We start from the raw sequence: 23,340 nt of genomic DNA on the forward strand, positions 1-23,340 counted from the left end.
CACTACTAGCCTCCTCCCTAGCGCACTGTGCAAAAAGGTTGAAATACTTTTTAGTGGGCGGATTAGATAAGAAGTATCATTGGGTGCATTGGAAAACTTGGAAATTCATTGAGGGCTCGGGGAATCAAATCCCGCCCCTCCCTTTTTTAAATGCATAATGGTTATGGTTTTATTTAAATGGGAGGCAGGTTTTCCGATTTGGTGGCCTGCTCTCCTAACCTCTGTCATTGCTACCATATTGAAGGTGAGTTGGAGGGGCGGTGGGGTTCATAGCCCGCACCCCCCACCATAAATACATTATATCTGTTGTGGTTCTGTTTGGTGGACTCCGGGGGTGCCAGGGTCATGGCCACCCACCCCAATTTAACTTTGACTTTGATTATGGTTCTGAGGGCAGTGGAGTCATGGCCGCCCGCCCCATCTATATATCTATATATATATATATATATATATATATATATATATATATATATATATTAAATAAATAACCAATGCCTACTTGAAAATTTTCCAGAACCTTAGGCATATTAGACAAGTTAATGGACCCACAATTTTGCCCAGAAAACTAGCCAGATTCTTTTCAAATTGCACCCTCCTTAAGACTGCCACATGGGTAAGTCAGCCCAAAACTTTGACTACTTCTATCTCCTTCATACAGAATTGGATTGGAGTGTTGTTCACTCCATTAGAATCAAGGCGATGAGCACTTCGATCTAATGTCAAGTTAATCAACTTTCTACCACTTTGAATTTTGAGCCTTTTTCATGCCACTAGTGTCCAAAGATCCACCTGGGTCAATCCTCCCCACTAAAGAGCTTTTGGACCCCAAAAGCATTTACACTTAGCACATTTTTTATGTCCTTTTCAATCCACACTTTCAATCACCTGCATGCGAAACTGGTACATCTTTTGCAATCATGCACACCACACATAACTCGACAACCCTTCCTTGCCAAGAGTTTATAGCACACACTCATTGGCCAAGGATTACATAAAAATCAATCAATACATCAACTACTAATAAGGAAAGGCCAAAATATCATCATTGCATTTTGAAGACCATCACTTTTACATTTACTTGCAACGTATGATTTACAATGGTGGCCATAACAAGCTACTACCTCTAAAAAAACCAACTTAATAAAGCGGACCACCATGAATGGGGTGGATTCATTTGTTGAACATGTTCACCTTTCGGCTCCTCTAGCGATGTTTCCAGAGCATGGAGCATCAGACACGTGGTTTGTTGGTGTCCCTCTTTGTTGCAATGACTACAACGATTCTTTTTCCTCCAAACTTTCGGGGCTGCCTTGGGGTGCTTTCCCCTGGTGTTCCTCCAATAAGTGTTCATGGGGCCCTCACTATCATTGGACTGTGAGGAAGGAATTTCATCGTCTGTCGTTGGTTGGTTACTAGCTGTATTGGAGCTTTCTCCCATTTCCTTTCTGGTGTATCCGAGTCCTGCACGACGCGATAATTCCTCGAATTCAATGGGGTTTACAATTCCGAGGCTCTTTCCCTGATACCCCATCTTCTTCAATAGTTTGGATCTAATCCTTGTAGTATGTTTTTCAAAAGCAACGAATTCATCATCATGAAAATCATATGAAATTGAAGAATCACTTTTTACCTCCAGATAGCGATGTTGCAACTTTTCCAAGGCCTCATCCTTGGCTTGCAACTAGCGTAGTAATCTTTTTTTTCTTCCCTTGCCTCCTGTAGAAGCCTCCTTAGCTCAACATTCTCTGCTTGGATGTGGTGGTTGATCTCCTCAAGTTCTTAGAGTCCTGCTACAGGGAGTGCCCTTTTCGTTATGTCTGTTGAAATCCTTGATTCATTTCCGGAATCAGACCCCAAATCTATGGGTCCTCCTGCCACGATCCCAAGGGCTGCAAACATTGTTTCATCACCAGGATTGGACCCCAAGTGAATGGGCCTACCTCGTGCCAATCCTGCAGCTGTGACCTTCTCATATTCCTCTGACTCTGAATTTTTCTTTTGTTGCATTGTGGTGACAGCCTTTTGCTTCCCCTTTCTGTCATTCCTTTCAGGTCTTAGCTCAAGGTGCAACTTCCAGCAATTTTCCCCGTCATGCCCCTCTTTCTCACAATGTGTATAAGAGGGCTTTGCTCCCCTTCTCTTCGCTGCTACAGTTCTCTTTGGGTGGTCATATCATTCATGTGTTCCCCTATTTTCTAGATGAATGGCCTTTACACTATCCGAGTCAATGGTAGTAGGTTCAAACATTAACAATGAATGCCTAATCTAACTATGTAATGATCCAATATACTTAGTTACCACTTCAGGTGAATCTAATGATATGCCCAAGTTTAGTGCTTGTTTTCTGAATTCCTTGATAAGGCTTTGAACATTTTGCCCCTTGCCTTGCCTTAGGTACTACCACTCCATTAAGGCTTTTTGCTTATAACCAAAGGGATAGAATTGATCTTTTAATGCAGAAATAAAACTTGGCCACGAAGAAAGAAGATTACCCATCCTCTTACCGCTTCACAATTTTTTCTCCCACCACACGAGAACGGTGTCGTTCAGCCAAAGGGAGAACAACTAGATTTTTGCCTCATCCTCCTCGATCTGTTGAACTCTGTAGTAGACTTCAATTTGCCTAATCCAGTTGTTCAGTTTCACTACATTACTTTCACCGTTAGACATAGGGAGATCAAATTTTACATCTAACTTAAAGAAATGCTTTTTAGATGTGTTTTCTTTATTCCTATTATTATGGTGAGAAGAATAGGAAGAATAACTTTCACTTGCTGGCGGAGAAGGAGGTGGATCTCCTCCATCATCTTCGTGCACTGAACCTTGTCCTTCTGGAGCTTTTTCTTCGGCACTCTCAAGTTTTTCAAATCTGGAGGACATCTTCTCAACACGATCTACCATCGTGTAGAAAGTCTTGCAGAAGTTTATCTCCTGTTCATGTCGTACATCGTCCTCCTCACCCATGTTTCTCCTTTGACGTGCACGTCCTGCTTTGGGATCAAAAGACTTTAATTTGCCTTCACCTCTTTGCAACCTATTTCTGGTTAGCATGCAAACATGCAATTCGCATCCACAAAGTCCTGCTCTGATACCACTTGATCCCCAAAAAATATTTTCCTTGTGATGCATTAAAGAATTACATATTAAGCTTGCATTTAACCATGAAATTACAAGTGCATAAAGAAGAGGAAGAGAAGAATAGCAAGTCACGCATCGTTGAGTTCGTGGCGTTGAGAAATGCTAAAACCATATAAAATTTGTCGAAAACTGACAGTGAAAATCTGCCCCCTAGAGAAATTGCTCAGATCATGGTTCCGGTCCCCTCTCTACACTTCTCATGGTTCCACCTACATAAAAATTTGTGCCCGCTCCTGGCCTCCTCCCCAGCGCATTGTGAAAAAAGTTTGAAATGCTTTTTGGTGGGCGGATTAAACAAGAAGTACTGTTGGGCGCATTGGCAAACTTGGAAATTCGTTGAGGAGGGGTCAAGGGATCAAATCCCGCCCCTCCCTTTTTTTAATTCATAACGGTTATGGTTTTATTTAAATTGGAAGTGGGTTCGCCAGTTTGGTGGCCCACTCCCCTAACCTCCATCGTTGCTTCCATATTGATGTGAGGTGGAGGGGTGGTGGGGTTGACGACCTGCGCCCCCCACTATAAATACATCATATATGTTGTGGTTCCGTTTGGTGGACTCTGGGGGTGGCAAGGTCATGGCCACCCACCCCAATTTAACTTTGACATTGATTATGGTTCCAGAGGCGGTGGGGTCATGGCCACCTGCCCCGTATATAGATATATATATATATATATATATATATATATATATATATATATATATATAAGTAACCAATGCCTATTTAAAAATTTTCCAGAACCTTAGGCATATTAGACAAATTAATGGACCCACAATTTTTCCTGGAAAACTGGTCAGATTCCGGTGCTGGATTCTTGTCAAATTGCGCCCTCCTTAAGCCTGCCACATGGGTAAGTCAACCCACAACTTTGAGTGCTTCTATTTCCTTCATACAGACTCAGATTGGAGTTCTATTTGCACTGTTGTAATCAGGGCGATGAGCACTTCGATTTGATGTCAAGTTAATCGACTTTTTGCCACTTTGAATTTTGAGCCTTTTTCACGCCACTGGTGTCTAGAGATCCACCTGGATCAGTGAAATAACTCCTAAGTTTTAGAGAATAAGCATGAAAAAGGATTACAACTAACATCTATCTATTTCCAGGAAATCATAAACAAATGTTTTTGGACTAAGATTGTAAATCTTTCCAATCACTCTTCCCACAAGAGAGGTGATAGGGAAGCCTACAATCACAAGTTTTTATATCTTAACCTCTACTTAAAAAAGAGAAAGGAATGAAATTATTTAAAATAAGAAGATGAAAGAAACACAGAAGAGGGACTAAATCCTCTAGGTTAGGCCCAAACCCAAGGGTTTCAGCCCTCTAAAACTAGCTCAGATGGAGATAAATGGAAAACTTCTCATTAATAGAAAATAATAGTCTCTTACATCACATGAAAGTAAATAGTAGCAATTTTAAGCAATAGGCTCAGTAGTTACTCTTAGCTAAATCAAAAAGTTGAATCCTGATGAGCCTTTCAGCTAGTTTATTTATATAAAAAGGTAGCTTATGGTAGTTCCCTTGAAAATAGGTGTGATTCCCTCCAAGATATCGAGAATTGTGGATTTGTTTCTCCTTGGTATTCACATGGACTTGGAGTCCCTCAACTACTATTGAATTTGAGCCATGAGTGAGGATCATATGATCCTAAGATGAGTTAGAGAGTTAAGTAGGTGGACAATGTAGAATTTCCCACTGTAGATCACCTGATAACGCAATATACTGAAGAAAAATACTTGATCTACTTCTACAAACAAACTTGCGGAAGCTTAATCAATTTTGAGCAAGATCAAATAGAACACATATAACAGAGAAGAAGATTCAATCACACATGAAACACAGAAGAATACTCTAGGGAAAGCCTCAGCTAAAAACGCTGATCTTTGTATCATCATACAAGTGGAAATATCTCAGGATTACACAAAGCTTTAGCTCACAAGCTATCCATCTCTTAGTACAATCCCTCATTGCTGCTCATAGATAAAAAAGACAACACATATGCCTTCCTTTAGTCCTCCAAGCCTCCTATTTCCTTGTGCAGTTTCTCTTGGGTCCTCTAGCTGCAACCTGTGTGAATAATCCTCTCACACATGACACTGACCTCTGAAATAACTGTGCAATCCTGAAGGAGATAATTCCTTCTGCATGGATGAGTTTCCTTTATAGGAAAATTCCTCCAATTGATAGTGCAATGTCCCAGTTTTTAATCTCAACTAGGTCTTTCTCTGAATTGACATGCATGAGTTATTTATGAGAGAATATTCAGTTATCTGGAGAACACTAGTTGCATGCATGCATGCATTAGCTGATTGAACTCACAATTAGTTCCTCCAACTGTTTGGAACTAATTTAACTGGACTTAACTCAGTTAGCTGAGCTAACTAATTACAACTCAAATACAACTCATCCTTATCTCCTTAATTAAGGGATGACATCCTCAATAAAAGGGATAGTTGTTGCATGTCTTCACATAGACTTCATGTTTGATTTTCTCTAACTAATTAACTTAAGATGAATTAATTAATTATTTTTCAAACAACTGCTAAGATCAAATTCGAATTTTAATTCTCAATTTTTGTTCAGGGACTAACTAAAATTGGAATGTATCCCAAAATGCTATTTATAGCAATGCTATTTTTAGCATTTCTTGTTGCCATTTTAAACACTCCCTCTCAACAAGAAAGGCATTCAACTTGAACTCAATCCTAAACCTTTGGAATGTTTTACATGTAACACTTCTCTCAAGTGTTGTTGCTCCAGCAACTCTAGGAACACAAAAAATATCCAACCTGAATCAGAATGATGCCTCTGTCATTAAAGTCTCTGACTGCTATGGCCTCTGTCGAATGAAAACTCTGCACCTCTATGCTCTTCAGTATCTTACTACTCTAGCCTCTGTCAATTTGATCTTTGACTGCATCAATCACACTAATTCCTCCTGCTGCATCCGTGCTGCTACTAGTCCTATCTCCCAACACTGCATCTGCACTACACCTCCTCTCATCATGTTGTATCATGCTGCTCACTGTTGCACTGCAACTCAATTACTGAGAAGTAAGTAACTGATCTCCCAACTGACCTCCCTGTTGGGCTAGAAACACCCTCTGATGCTGAAGCTCCCTCTGCCATTGACAAGTGCTCCCTCTCTGACCTCTATGCTGCTGTAACAACTCCCTGCAACTCGCACTGTTGCACACCTCTCTGTGCCATCATGCACTGGTGCAACATTCCTATGCCTCTCGCATTGCTGCAGCCTGCTAGCTCTGCACTGTCTTGGGACTCCTGCATTGTAGCTCTCTCTACTGCTCCATCCGCATCCATCTCTACCCACTCAGCCAATCTTGCTACTCCTCATCGGGGCTCTCGTAGTAAGGTCTAATCAAAGAGGCTGGGTGCCTCAAGGATCCTGCCCCTATTTCAGCCTTCTTGGGACTATCGCTTCACATCGCCCCACCTCACACCTGGAGTTATGGATGCATGTGATCCCTCTACCCATTTGGCTCAAAATTTCCCCCTACTGGAGGTCTCTGCATGAGTGGATGCCTTTGCTCAGTCTCCTCTCGGCTTCTCTAGTTGTGGCTGCTCCACAACCTCATGAAGCTACTTCACCAATTGTGGCTCCTCCATAATTGTCTGAGACTTCTTCTGGCACTGCATGTTGAGAGGTAATGTACTCTCCCTCTCAACCACCAACTCTCTAACCTTTTCCTTGCTCCTCAAGGCTTTGCATGCATCTTCAACCTCAAGAGCATACAGGTTCTTGGCTAGCACATCAATCTATTTCATCTTTCCCGCCGTTACGAAATTTTCTGGAAAAATAGCTGATTTTAAATCAGTGATATCTCCCTCCTCCAAACTCTGATTCAGCCGATTTTTTTTTTGAATTTGGGTATTTTTCCGCAAGGAATCCAGATTTTCTATTTTTTTCTAAAAATTTTGCACAAAAATTTTCAGATCTGCTCTAAAAACTCGCGGCCCAATTTTTTTTTTAACTTTGAATTCTCTTCTTCGTATATTGTTCACTGCTTTGATCACCTTTGCTCCGATACCATGTAGAAATTTTTCTACGAAACCTCGCTCTCATACCATGTAGAATTTTCCACTGTAGATCACCTGCTAATGCAATATACTAAAGAAAAATACTTGATCTACTTCTACAAACAAACTTGCGGAAGCTTAATCGATTTTGAGCAAGATCAAATAGAACACATATAACAGAGAAAAAGATTCAATCACACATGAAACACAAAAGAATACTCTAGGAAAAGCCTCAACTAAAAACTCCAATCTCTGTATTATCATACAAGTGGAAATATCTCAAGATTACACAAATCTTTAGCTCACAAGCTATCTAGCTCTCAGTAAAATCCCTCACTGCTGCTCATAGACAGAATAGACAGCACATATGCCTTCCTTCAGTCCTCCAAGCCTCCTATTTCCTTGTGCAGTTTCTCCTGGGTCCTCTAACTGCAACCTGTGTGAATAATCCTCTCACACACAACATTAACCTCTAAAATAACTGTGCAATCCTGAAGGAGATAATTCCTTCTGCATGGATGAGTTTCCTTTATAGGAAAATTCTTCCAACTGATAGTGCAATATACCTATCTTTAATATCAACTGGGTCTTTCTCTGAATTGACATGCATGAGTTATTTATGAGAGAATATTCAGTTATCTAGAGAACACTAGTTGCATGCACGCATGCATTAACTGACTGAACTCACAATTAGTTCCTCCAAATGTTTGGAACTAATTTAACTAGACTTAACTCAGTTATCTGAGCTAACTAATTACAACTCACCCTTATCTCCTTAATTTAGGGATAACTTCCTCAATAAAAGGGATAACTGTTGCATATCTTCACATAGACTTCATGTTTGATTTTCTCAAACTAATTAACTCAAGATGAATTAATTAATTATTTTTCAAACAACTGCTAAGATTAAATTCGAATTTTAGTTCAGGGACTAACTAAAATTGGAATGTATCCCAAAATTCTATTTATAGCAATGCTATTTTTATCATTTCTATTTTATCATTCCTTGATGTTATTTCCAACACTGGTACCTGAAATGCTATTTATAGCAATGCTATTTTTAGCATTTCTTGTTGCCATTTTCAATAGACAAGGCCCCTATATTCTCTCTTGGTTGTCTCCATCAAGCCCCTGCATAGTAAATTCCTCAAAAATGCCTCTTTTTCCTACAATTTAATCACATTAGGCCTCACAATATGACAAACACCTTTTAATATTCTTACTAAGCATATTATGACTAAAAATGTGAATTAATGTGAGAAAAGGATAGTTTTAAGGGTTGGAGGATAGCATAATGAACTTCAAAATATACCTATTAATGGGACCCATTAGTCTTGCATAGCTACCCTCAAGAAAAAAAATCCTTGTTGACTATTATCAAAGGGGTGGACCCCTTAGAGTCTAGTATGATCAATCTGAACATCGATGCTCCTCATTATAGACTCTCTCCTCGGATTACTTTTCATATCACAATGTATATCTTTCATAATGATGTTTATTGCACTCTAGTGGATGAAGGGTCATCTACCTATGTTATTTTAGTATCATTTTGGAAATATCTTGGGTCTCCAACACTCACTAAGTCTACTACCATTCTACAATCCTTTGATGGATACCATTTTGTTCCTTAAGGGTTCTTCAAAAATTTTCCATTGAGTTAGGGGGAAGGACTTCCTATATTTATGTTGAAGCTGTAGATGATCCCTTAGACTACAATTTGATCCTTCCCCGTACTTGGTTTTATGATATGAATATCATCATGTCTTCGATGTTTTGTGTACATCACTTTCCCCATGAATGAAAAATTGTCACAATCGATCAACTGGATTACTATGTACCATTAACTACGGTTACCATTATGGGTACTTCTATCTAATTTGCTGTAGATAAACCTAGAAACTATGAGAGTGTTTGGGAAAGATTGTTTAAAAGCTTATCTCTTATCAGATTTTTTCTTTTACCCCTACTTGACATTCCTTCTTCTTCTACCATAACTCCCATTCATGTGGTCTCTTTTATCACCCGTGGACCTGATAGGTCTCCTGACCCTTGAGAGGTTCCTTCTTCTATAGAAGTAGATCGACATTGTGAGCATATGCCACCCTTAGTGGAAGATATCGCCTCTTCAATAGTCTCATTAGTACCTCCTGAAGTTGGTCAAAAACTCCATCCCAAAATGGAATATGGTCAAGATCTTTCTCCCACACAGGCCATCACTCTGCCTCTTCCACGTGATACTCTTGATGATAAGTATCCTTCTCTACAAGTCATATTTTCAAGTTCATGGATTCACCTATTAACAATCTTAGAGGTATTATTCCTCTTGATGCCTATAGTCTTCCCAAATTGGAAAAGGTAAGGTTTGGCAAACAAAAGCATGAAACTATCTAGGGGGAATCTCCTCATCCCTCCTTGGAAGTTCTACCCTTAGGATGAATCAAGTCTTGGGTTTCTAATGTTGAACTTGCTAGTGAATTTTCCAACTCATCTCCACCTTTCGATGAGTGCCTTGTACCACCTCTATGTCTTGATCATATTGGTCAAGGAGCTACACTAGCTCACAAGTCCACTCATTTGGTATGTCCTTGGGTCATTCTTGATAATGCTATGGTTCTAGGTTTTCTCTGGCATCATAGACCTTTAGAAATTTGGCAGTTCAACTTTCCATGGCATGGTCACATCATGGTGTTCCATATGGTATCTCAACTCCTTAGAATTGTCTCTCAAATACGATGTGATGGATGGTGGATGATATCTATAAAGTCTTATAAATGGGTTCATTTTTTCTATGGTATGGAAGGAAATGTTATACCACTATTTTGCTAGGGGTAACCACTTGATCCATTGTGTTTATTTATTAGATAAAAATAAATGAAGATATCCTTCCAAAAATTTATTCATTATTTCAGTTTTCCTATCAAATTGAAGATGATAAGATGAGCTATGAGCTAATTGAGTACCAAGAAAAGAAAATAATTATGTCTAAAATTTTCCAATGAAAATGGGGTATATATCACTTACAATAATCTTAGGGTTTCCATGTAGATTTTGAGTTGTTTCCATTAATCAATATCAACTAAATTTGCTTTGAAAGGATGATATAGAGCACAAAAATGTGCATACTTTATAAGTCTATCAACTACTCTCATGATCAAACTCTTTCCTTCAAACTTGGTTAAACCTGTGATAAAATCCATGGAGAGCTCTTCCCAATGCTAACATGGAACCTCTAATTGTTGTAAAATACCTAGGTTCTTAATTGTCTTAACCTTATTTTGTTGGCAAACCAAAAATTATGCCAAAAACTTTTGAATATCATATTTAAGTCCATCCTAAACAAATTCCTTCTTGACCATGTGGTACATTTTAAAAAATCCTAAGTTCCCTCCTATAGGAGAGGTGTGCAATTCAAAAAGAACCCTATGATTGATTTAGGAGTTCTTACATATATATAAGTGGTCTTTATACCACAATAAATCATTTTTCCAAATAAATGAATCAGATGCACTGGGATCTTGTCGCAACTTTTGAATGAGTGTCCATAACACTTCATCAATCTTCCATTCATACTTATCTTTAGTTATCCAATTAGGTGTGATAATAGAAATGGAATAGAGAAAAGCTTCCACATCCTCATCCCTTCTTAAGAGTGCATTTGTAACAACATTTTGTTTCCATTTTTTGTATACGAATTCAAATTCATAACCCAACATCTTTGTGACCCAATTTTGCTACTCTTCTGAAGACAACATTTGTTCCAAGGAGTATTTAAGACTATCATGATTTGTTTGTACCTTGAAGTGTCTTCCCATTAGGTAAGGGCATGATTTATTCAATGCAAGTAGTATTTACAACATCTCCTTCTCATAAATAGGTTTCTCTAAATAATTCCGCTTAATTAGATGACTTTCAAAATCAATGGGTCTTCCTTCTTGCATTAAAATAGCACCAATGTCATTTCCCAAGGCATCACATTCCATAATAAAGGTTTTTGTGAATTCTGGTGTAGCTAATATAGGAGCTCGACATATTGCCTTTTTAAGATGTCCAAAGGCCTTAGTTTCTTCTAGAGTCCAAAAAAATCCATATTTATTATGTAATGTTGTTATAAGTGTTGCTATCTTCCCATAATTCTTAACAAAGTTGCGATAATACCTTGTCAACTCGAGAAATCCTTGAAGATGCCTTAAGGTTTTTGGTATTTTCCATTCCTTGATGGTTTTAATTTTGATGGGGTCTTCCTTAACACCCTTGTGGGATACAATATGACCCAAATATTCTACTTCCTATACTCCAAAGAAACATTTAGAGGATTTTGCATACGATTGTTTCTCCTCTGATAGTTTGAGCACCATGTCAACATGTTGAACATGATCTTTCTAAGACATACTGTAGATTAGTATATCATCAAAAAATACTAACACAAATTTTCTAAGGAAGGGTTTGAAAGACGAATTCATCAAACCTTGAAATGTGGAAGGTGCATTAGTAAGGCCAAAAGGCATGACCAAAAATTCATAATGACCATCATGAGTTCTAATTGTTTTTTTGGAATGTCTTCTATCTTCATTCTAATTTGATGATATATTGAACAAAGATATAGCTTCATGAATTAAATTTCTCCATACAGTTCATCCAATAATTCACTTGTTGTCAATTCTAGAGACAACCTTGGATTGCTACAAGACCAGTGCCTAGAACATCTAGGTCTTAGGTGTCTTAGATAATTCTTCGAAGACTGGATACATCACATATATTTTTCTTATACACACATATACATATATCATAAACAACATTTGGTTGGTTCATTCATCAAAAGACATAGTCCATGTATTCCTTGGTACATTCTCATACATATGCAACACACAGAAATATATATATGATAACTCATGAAGGTTGAACAATTCAAGGACTTACAACTTAATTTTCTTTAGCAAAGCGATGAAGGCAGATAAAGAGAAAGGATAACTCATCACATAGAGCTTGAAACATCAAGAATTATATACTTATTTGAGTTAAGAAAGACATAATGGATTAGTGAGGAATGGGTGCGATGATTCACGGAGCGCAATTTAAAGATTTAGTTTCGAAGATTCATACAGACATAGGCATTAACACGTTAATACAAATGAACCTATGAGAACACATGAAACGCTTTTGGCAGCTACAATAACGTGAAATTAGAGAGGAAAAATGAACATAATGGAATTTAAACAGAGAGATAACATATTGTAGTACTGGAACGAGGAATCACCATGATTTCATTAACATTTTGAAAGATACATATCTCAAAGTCATACATTCTCCAAAATAACATAGAGTTTCTTCTTTCGGATTCTGAACCTATTTTCCTTTTTCAAGAATGTATATATACCCAAAAATCCTTTAAAGCATAGGTCGTTAAGAAGATATTCCTTCTTGATCTTTATCATCATTACAAAAGTTACAAATCAAAATTTGAGCATGTGCAAAGGCATCACTCTCTTAACCATAATAGAACGTCTTGTTAAAAGCATAACAAACATAAGGTAAAACAACTGAAAAGTAAAATCAAAGGCCATCACTGGAAAAATAAACATGATATTCATGGTCGATGAGACAATGTGGATGCTTGGTGGGAAGTCGCAGAACCCCATGGGTGAACCATTTGAAGCATAGGAGGATTGGAAAACTGCTCACATCGCTGCCACATGGTTGGAGGAGGAGGTGGAATAGAATTGAATTGTCGGTAGTGGAGTCAAATATTGATCACCCTGACATAATCCAGTTTGTGCTGAGAGATACTTTTAACCATCCCGAGAAGGTTAAATTCTTTCTCTAAGAAGTTAGTAATGGTTTTTCCTTTAAGGATTGTCATTCTTTCAGGAGTTGCACCTGTCCTACTCTTAACCTCAGTCAATTTCTGATTATACACCTCTTGTGTGAGAAATTCTCCATTTTCTCCCCAATAGTTAGGTAACCCAACCTCTAGAATATGATTGAACGTGACATCAAACCTTGACAACTCTTTATGTAACTTGGCCAAACTTTGTTCTGCCTTAGCCCTAGCTTCCTCTTTAGAGATAACTTTAGAAATATTAGCTATTGTTTCCATTCTATCTGATATATCGAGTGGCCTGAGCTCCTTGATCGTTCTCTCTGTCAAAAACTAAATGTACTTCCTAGCATATTGGGAGTTTTTAAGATTGGTTTTCTTTTCGCTTTGAAGAGAAGGAGAATATTCATTGTAGAGCTTCTTTTTATCATGTATCAGAGCTACTTTCTCCCAGCATTGATCAACTTCCTAGATGATCTTGTCCCACACCCCTTGCCTAGATTCTATGAGTGCCAGATTTCCTTTTAGTTTGGTCTTCAACTCCTTGATCTCTTGATTTGCACTATGCAACTCTTTTGTGAGCTTGTCAATGTTCGAATTTTCTGCTTGGAGTTGTCTCTCTTTCTAGGTCACCTAGGATTTGGCTACATCCAACTCCCTTTGAACTCTCCCCAACTCGTTCTTAGAAATTTTTAGTTCTATTAATGCCTTAGTAAGGTGATTAGTGGGGTTTTGAGGATCATCTTGGACAAGTACAATACAGACATGAGAATCGATCTAGTTCTATAAATCATCCACCATCTGTTGTAGGGCTTCAACTCTTTCTCTGCTTACATTCAATTCCCATGTCACCAACTCCTTTTCCTCTTCACTTTGGATTAGCTCAGAGGTTTGAACATGCTCACTTCCAATCATATTTAGATTCCTTCTTAGGACTACGTTCTCCATCTTGGTTTCCTTTACTACCACTACCACTACAGCTTTGTCTGCAAGATCTAGTCCCATTTTCATGATCAGGTCTTTATAATACTCGTTCTATTTGAAGAGAGAAAGAGACTTGATCTTCTCAACTTTTACATTCTCAACGATCTTGTCTATGTAGTCTTGGGTCCGATCAATAGTCATTTTATTCTTATTGATGTCATTGTCCAACATTTCTCCTACTTACCTATGTAGGTTGACCTTGTCCACCAGAGGGATACTGGTCAAATCAAGAGACACATCTAGGTCCTAAAACTTGGAACCCGAAGGCAAGGTTTAGACATATGGGTGCTTCAACCTTATTTTCATCTATTCCTTCTCTAGATACATTGAAGCTAATAATCAAGTGTGTCAAAGGGTGACCTATGAAGTCATGTATTGATGTATCTTTTCCTTTTCCATTCTATTTCTCACTTCGATGTTCTTGCCTTGTGCCCAACTTGTTCCTACTACATAAAGAATTTCCTCAGACTATGAGATGGCTACCTCAATCGAAGTTGTTGTTGAAACTTCTGGAGCTATTTCCAAATTAACTTGAAAGCCCGAGTTCTCGAACACTTTCTTCTGGAGTTGGATGCTTGGTTCTTCCCCTTCCTGTTCTTGTTCATGATCCTGTTGCGATCCTTGTCCTTGAATTTTTTCCGTTTTATGAGCTGGTCCTTCTTCCATGTTAGTTGTCCCTAAAGTGTTAGCAGTTCTCTTTTGTGTCTTGTTCGTGCCAACTAGGGACTTGGTCTCCATGTCTATATTAAGAGGCTAGGAATCATAGTTAGTTTTTCTTTCGACCTTGGGCTTAGGATCATGCACATAAGTTGAGGCTTTAATCTTTTCCCTTCTCTGAGCAATGATACCTCAGGGATTGTAATGCCAAATTTTACCTTTCTCGAATTCCAAGGCTTTGAGCATAGCTTCGACTATTTTGAAGGCTTGCCTGGTGTTTATCACAAAAGGACCTACCGACTGTCCCATTTTAAAGATGTAACCTTTCTTGGCCGGTGCAAAGTGGAGCAGGTCCACATTGAGGATTTTCCTTATAAACTTGAGGGAGAACACCCTCATTGGAAGGAACATCAGAAAATGATAAGGAGGAAGCTCGCACCCATAAACCTGGATCTCTATATAGTGCTCATAAATGTACCAGTCTTCGATGGCATCTTACTCATGGAGTTGGAGGAATTTGTTTTCTTAAGGAAGATTCTAGGGGGTGGGGCTCCATGAATGATTCGATAGGAAATGTCCATGAAGCATGAGAGGAATTGAGAATAACCTCCCAAGCCTGGCCTCTTTCTTATAGAGACATTCCAATCGAAGACCGAATTTCTCTCTATATCGAGGGTGAACACATCTAAGTGAAGGCATTGGAATTTTTCAATGTGAGTATAGAGAAACCAATAAAACAATAAGGAATAGTAATGGAAGAAATAAGAGGCTCTGAGATAGTTGAATTGAAAGCGAATAGAGGCCGAGAGTTATTCTAGGATGTTTAACAGGCATCCTGGTTTTTTCATCATATGTAAACACCCGAGAGCCACCCTGCTTAATTGCATAGTGGATTTTCCTCCCAAAAGACCAATGATAACAGCTAGGATTAGTTGAGCTATGGGTTTAAAAAGGGCTAATTGGAGTTGAATATATAAAGGAAGGGTTTTGGCTTCGAGAGTGAGAATTTTCTTTAGGAAGGACCGCAATTCTCTCGCAGGCTGTGTCATAAAATTCCCATCTATGGTTGAATTAGTGAAGGCGCACATTGAGGAAGATGCAGGGAAATTGAGAGCTCTTTGAATTAAAAGAGGGGTTATCTCAAGGATTACGCTTCTTGAAGGAGAAAAAAAATGGTTCTTCTCAGTTTGGTAGGAATCTAACAACCAGGTTACGAATTCAAGGGGATGTTGAACTAAGAGAGCAATTTGGTAATATAACCCAGAAGCAATAACTCTAACTGGGTGTTCGTTCTTCACATGGTCTCATAATATCTCATAACGGAGGTTGGCAAGATAAAAGGGATAGACAGTATCAACAATATGGGCCTCAGTGTCGGTTACAAGGCTAGCACCGAGGTTCTTGACCTCATGAGTGTTGGGGGTTATAGTGGGTGTGTGCTTCATCCCTTCAAATGAAACTAAACAAGCAAACAAGGAGGTTGGGAGGTGTTGGGTTACATGGAGCCCACAAGGGAATGAAAGCGACTTGGGAGGGTTCCTGCAATATTTGGGAGAGTGTACAAAAGGCTCCTGTGTAGTTGTCTAGGCGAGAGATTCTTTAAATAGGATGAAGAATCGTTGTTGGGAAATGGCCTTAGGGTTTTATGCTTTATGTAGAGACAAAGATGTGTACCCAGGTGGCAGGAGACAAAGGCATGAGGGAATGACACGTGAAGGTTGTGGGTTGGCTCGAGATGGAAACGAATGAACTCATACAATCAGAAAGCAATTTTACCTTTCACCATTTGTGCAGATGTCACCATCATACCTTATACTTGAATATTTGAGTAGCGAATAAGAGGAGACCACCTGTCAGGTGGTCTATACCTATTTTGGAAAAGTGTATCGTGGTGCGGAGGAAGCCTTTATCGTGGGCTAGAATTGGTCTGGGACGTCCATCGGGTGCTGACTTATTCAACACCAGGGGTCTGTGGCAATGTTAAGCTGCTTGTAACTCTATGGCTGGAACTGCTCTTGGATGCAATCATATCTAGATTGTGGTGGGGAGAGCTAGACCTTAAGCTTATAATATTTGAAACCGCAGCTTCTCCTGCATCATTTGTCTAAACCTTGGCTCATCACCCGAGTTTGGATCATTGTATTATCTGCCTGTGGACACGTGATTCTTAACTTTTGTAGGTTAAGGTGCTCACTTTGAACCTTTCTTGGCACCTTTATGAAGAAAACATCTCATATCATTTCTATGAAGAGGTCTTAGAGCTATATGGTGATAACATTGACTCCACTTGGGGATGGGGCATTAGATTGCAATGCGCCAAGAACTTGTAGTCTGGGAACTTCTTTCTTGGGCATGGAGCATTTTTAAACAAACAAACATTTTATGAAAGAGAAATTTTTAGCAGAAAACTGGAAATTTCATTTGATAATTACAATGTACACACCGGTATTTACAATGTGTGAAAGATGTGTACATTTAATTATGAAAATATAGTTTGAGGAACTGACCATTTACTGGTAGCTCCAACAATTCTCCTTCCATATTTTTGAGCAGGTATGCATTCGTGTCAAAGCATTTGGTTCTTCCTTTGCTTCTTGCAACAACGTTCCCACTGGCATTTCCAATTGGATTGGGAAGAATGCAACTTTACCATATACTAGTTTGAAAGGTGATTTTCTAGTGGATCATTTAGGAGTCACTCGATTAGCCTAGAGTGAAAACTTCAATTGAGTGTCCTAGTTTCTCTGATTCTCAGTGATGGTCTTCTTCAACAATCTCACTACAGTTTTATTTGAGGATTTAGCTAAACCATTTCCTTGAGGATAGTAGGTAGTGGAGTGTCCAATGATGATATTGAACCTCTGACAGAAGTTGATGAATTTGGCAGATTTGAAGAATTGAGAATTTTCAGTGATAATATTGGTAGGGCAACCAAAACGTGATAATATGTTATCCTCCATAAACTTGATTACCAGAGAGTCAATAGTGTTTCTGGCTGAGATGGCCTCTACCCACTTCGTGAAATAATCTGTGGCCATTAATATCCACTTGTGTTGGCCACTGGAAGGTGGATTTATCTCACCTATGAAATCTAGTCCCCACTGTCTGAAGGTTTCTTCCACATGTGCTGGGATCAAGGGGAGAGGGGAATTTTTTTGCTTCTCAGCAAAGACTTGGCACTTCTGACATGATCTAACTTGTGAATGAACTTCTCCAAAGAGAAAAAAATAGTAGAATCCTACCTTGGGGATTTTGTAAGTTGTGGTTTACGATTTGTAATGACCTCCACAAAATCCTCCATGAAATCCTCTAATCACCTTATGAGTTTTTCCTTCTAACATGCATAAAAACAGAACTCCCACCAGGTCCTTCCAGTAGAGTTGACCATTAGATATGATATAATTTTGGGTTTGCAATCTCAAGTTCTATATTTATATTTATCCAGCCCTTGTGGGAACCTCAGGAATAAGAGATAGTGGATGATATTCTTATACCAAGGTGACCCTTCATATTTAGCACAAATCTTTTGCTCTGAGGTTTTGATCCTATTATGTTGAACTTTGGCTCCACCTCCCTCTGTTATTAGGTTATCCCCAAAGCTTGGCAATTGGATTCTGATAAAATCTTGGCCAACCCTTGACCTTTTATGAGCTTAGTAGGTTTTATGTATAGCTCATATTTTGGGATATTAGTGATCCACCTACCCCTTTCACCATAATATCCTTGACTATTGTTGTTGGAACATATGTTGTATTTCTTACTGTAGTACATATACTCAAAATGCCTTTAAAGATTTGACTAGTGTATAAGCCTGTTTTTCCAAGATATTGTATTTCAACTCATCATCCCTCAGAACTTGGCTGAAAAAGGCAATGTGTTGCTCATAACCATCTTTATTTTTTTGTAGCAGAACTACAACAATAGTATGTGGAGAAAGAAACAAAAAATATAGAAAGATGTTGAGTAGTCAGGACATCATACCCTCCAATGAGAAGTTAAGGAAGAAGAAAGTTCAGTTACAACTCCTTTTTCATCATTTCCTCCTCCTCATGAGATTGGAAAAGGTAAACCTGTCCTCACTAACAACAATATTCAATGCGCATTCAATCACACTTCTCTCAGTCTAGCTACTACAACCACTGTGATCCTGACCTAAGTTCCTCCAGCAAATCTCACTCCTCCCCCATTAATTCAAATGGTTGTTCTGGGTTTCTTACTAAATAATTATGCCCCTCTTGATTTTTCTCAACCCCTGAGTGCCATGCCTCAAGACTACCTAAAGATTTTGCCTAGGTTCAATGGGGAGGATGAAAACATTGCACAGAGACATATTAAAACCTTTTGTGCTTTTGCTGAGAACCTAAACGTAGAACAATTAGATTTTTTCTTGAGGCTCTTTGTTCAATCCCTTGACAAGTAAGCTAGAAAATGGTTTAAAGCCTTTCCAAATGCTTCCATCACCACATGGGAAGAACTTGAAAAATCTTTCACACAAAAGTGGGGTGAAAAGAGAGATCATGAGTATGTCCTCATAGAATTCAATGTTATAAGGAAGAAGCGAGAAGAAGACATTTCATAATTTATAAAAACGTTTAATAAGCAATATAATAACCTTCTTGTTGAGATAAAACCTCCTCAAGTTGTTTCCCGTGTAGTATATGTGGGAGCCTTTGAATCAGAATTTGGTTTTACCCTAAGAGAGAGGAAGGCTTGCACTTTGGACCAAATCCAAGTTGATGCTCTTGAGGTGGAAGCAAATTTCACCTTGGCAGGGAAGTCAAGAGGAAAGAATGATTCTACTGAAAAGAAAAAGGGGGAAGAGGAAACATCCTCCTCTGGTCAAGCTAAAGAATCACCAGATCTAAAGTGAGAAGAAATGGATAAATTGATTAAGATTTTATCACATAAGTTGGTGAATCTTGATCTTGAGAACAAGAGTCTCGCGAAGCAGAATTCTCAAGGTAACAACCGATGCTATAACCCAAAGTACAGAAGGCCACCTTTGCAGATACTTCAAAGGGAAAGAAAAGATCAACTCGATCAGATCCTCCCTCCTCTATATATAGAAGATGACCCAGATGAACAACCACAAGATACCCATGAGATGTAGGGTAACTTGTACTCCTCCTTCCGTGAAAGAGAATAGGAAAACATGACTCATAATGAGACATGTCATGACAGGGAATCAATATTAGATGAGGAGGACATAGGTAACTATAGTAAACAATTTTCCAATTTCATGCAAGCACATCTATATCGAAGGTATGATCTTAGATCTTCAAGAACGAGATCGAGGGAACCTAAACAACAAGAGGGAGCCTCTCCCCAAGATACTCCCCCAACTCTCGATAAAGGGAAAGGGAAGATGAATCCTGGCTCATCCAAGGTAAAATTCCCCTTGAATAAGGAATGCACTAGCTCTGAGGAACACACGGAAGAGAAGGCACATGTTCCGCTAAAAACTACCTCTAAAAAGGAAAGAGAAGAACAATTTGGGGGCATAAAGAAATGCCAATCTACATTAAATCTTCAGAGGGAACTCAAAAATATAAGGATCCTTGTTCCTCTAATTGAGCTTCTAAAACAACCCACTTATAAAGCCCAAGTCTCCCAGTTCATGCTTCCATCCACATCAGTACCATCTCATGACTGTTTCAATCTTCAAGAAGAAAGACCAATGGTTCATTTTGGGCCTCATGTTGAAGAACTTGATCCTTCCATTGCTCCCCTCTATGTGACCCTGGTAATTCATGACCTCTTATTTCATAAATGTATGTTGGACTTTGGAGCCTCACATAACCTCATTCCCTTAGCTGTAATGGAAAAACTTGGTTTACAGATCACCAGACCTTACAAGGACCAATACTCCTTTGACTCTAAGAGGGTAAAATGCTTGGGAATGATAAAGGACCTGGTGGTGAATCTGGCTCAGATGCCTGTGAAGAGCGTAGTGATGGATATAGTAGTAGCAGATATCCGTTCTCGATTTGGCATGCTCCTATATAGCTCTTGGGGTTCCAAGGTAGGGGGTTCTATCAAGTTATATCCTACTTATGCCACTATTCCCACTTTTGGAGGTGAAGAAGGGAGGTTGTATAGAGATTCAAAGTTCATAAAAACGGTGACCCAAGCGGAAGGTTCAAAGAATTCTCCTATGTATGGGAAAGAAAGTGACCTCTCTTTCTTGCTACTAGAATAAGATGAGACCATTTCAGAAGAAACACAAGTACATCTAACGATGCAGTTAGATGACCACCACAAAGATAAAGGCAAAGTATGGAAATTATAGTTTGATGGGGTGAATTCCAAAGAGGGAAATGGAGCAGGGGTATTTTTGGTATCCCCTGAGGGTAGCTTGATACCCCTCTCATTCAAACTAGAATTTGAGGCAATAAAAAATGGGGCAGAGTATGAGGCACTACTCCTTAGACTACAAACAACAAGGAATATGAATATTGAATACTTAATTGTATATGGAGACTCCAAGCTGATTGTGAAGTAGATAAGAAATTAGTGCTAGGCTAAGTACCCCAAGTTGAGGACCTACCAAAATGAGGTATGGGACTTAATTGATAACTTCTTCTTGGCCTTTAATATTCAATTTCTTCCTAGAGAAGGAAATAGGATGGTTGATTCCCTTGCGGTAGCAGCAAGCAATTTCAAACCTCCTTAAAATTCGTTTCTCAGGTATGAGGTGGAGGTCAGACATAGACCCTCTATACCTGATAATGTCAAGTACTGGGAAGTGTTTGAGGACAGTGAACAGATATGTTGATCTAAATATGATCTTAGGTTTTCATTGATGTCAACCCAAGTAGCACCAAGGATGACCCTGAACTTCCATGGAACATTGGGCATCATCATTCATGGTTTCTCATCTCATAACCATTATAGGAATACTCAACTCAAAAATATCTTTCTGTCGCTACATAGCTCTCCTCGTAATTCCTCACAGTTTGTAAGTTATTCAAGATTGAAGTTAGTAACCCCAATTAGTGGCCTAAAACCCCATGAGTTTGAGGCATGGAATTTATCATTTATTTTTGTCATTGAATAGTAAGTAATTAATAATTTTTTAAGCTGCTAAAATCCCTCCAAGATTCTCTATGGAAGCCCCTCTCAACTCTATAAAAAGAAATCTCATATATCCTCCAAAAGTAGTGATCTTGGAGTTTTCGCTATAACTTTATTTCTATGAAGTCTTAGATGCTAAAATTAAAACCCATTTGAGCCGAAATCCCGTTGAACGTTGTGACCAAATTTAAGACCTTGGTTCACTATATTGTCGGATATATGATCTGTGAAAGTTAGGGTTTTGCAAGCTCCCGAATTTCATCGCAAAGAGGTGACCTTCAGAAAATCGTCATAACTCTCTCTGAGAAGCGGATTGGAATTATGTAAAAACTGGAGGATAGTGCATGGACTATAGCTTTGTGTGTATCAATTTCAAAGCCAAAGGAGGAAATAGTGACATGTTTCACATCGTACAAGTTCACTCTACTAAACTACTCCATAATTAGGTCATTGTGAGAGATTGGGCATAACTTTGCCTTGAAGAATCTAAATTGGGTCAGAGCTATGGAATTGGAAAGAAGACTCAGAGGGATACTACAGGGCTGAAGATCACATATTTTGGATCTGAAATCATATAGATACATCAGATTCAATATTGTGCTCCTAGAAGGCAAGAAAAAAAACTAGAGGAAGTGTTGTCAAGGGGTGGAAAGGACCAGACTTTCTAGGGCAGCAAAGAGCAAGGTTCAAAAAAATGATGCAGCAGAGGTAAGCTCCAAGTAAGTATCTTCTATACATGCATGTTCATCTCTTAATTGCATTAGGTTCTTTATATTCTAATTTGTTTTCTTTGTTTAGCACTGACATATGCTCTACAGGATGAGGTAAGTTTTGCTATTATCATGTTATGGGTATTTCCTTGAAGACCTTTTGCAAGTATTATATAGTCATCAAGAGAAGACTCAATTCATAATCTAATGTTCAGAAGAGTGAGAAAGGGTAACATGATAAGAGCAGCAATCAAGGTGCAGAAAAACAACAAGAAGTTTGTTGAAAATACCAATAAGAAATCATAAAAATAGAAGTGCCAAAAAATAACACTGCTATAAATAGCAGTTCGGGTACCAGTGTTGGGTATAGAAACAACGAATGAAAAAATGGAAATTCTATAAATAGCATTGCTAAAAATAGCAGTTCGGGATAGATTCCTATTTTAGTTAGTCCTTGAACTAAAATAGTGAAGTAAAATTCGAATTTGATCTTAGTAACTACTTGTAAAATAATTAATTAATTCACCATGAGTTAATTAGTTGTAGAAAATAAACATGAAGTCTATGTGGGGACATGCAATACTTTCTCCATTAATTGAGGAATTTATCCATCAGTTAAAGAGATAAGGATGAGTTGTAATTTGAGTTGTAATTAGTTAGCTTAGTTATCTGAGTTAAGTCCAGTTAGATTAGTTCCAACAGTTTATGGAATTAATTGTGAGTTCAGTTAGTTAATGCATGCATGCATGTAACTACTGCACTTCAGATAACTGAATATTCTCTCATAAATAACTCATGCATGTCAATTCAATCATAGACCCAGTTGAGATCAGAGGAAGGGACAATGTACTATCAGTTCGAGGTTTTTTCCTATATAGGAAACTCGTCCATGCAGAAGGAATTGTCTCCTTCAAGTTTGTGCAG

The sequence above is a fragment of the Pinus tabuliformis genome, chromosome 6 (assembly GCF_031772625.1).
Source record: "Pinus tabuliformis cultivar Carrire ecotype Pingquan chromosome 6, CPIR1, whole genome shotgun sequence".
Lineage (NCBI taxonomy): Eukaryota > Viridiplantae > Streptophyta > Pinopsida > Pinales > Pinaceae > Pinus > Pinus tabuliformis.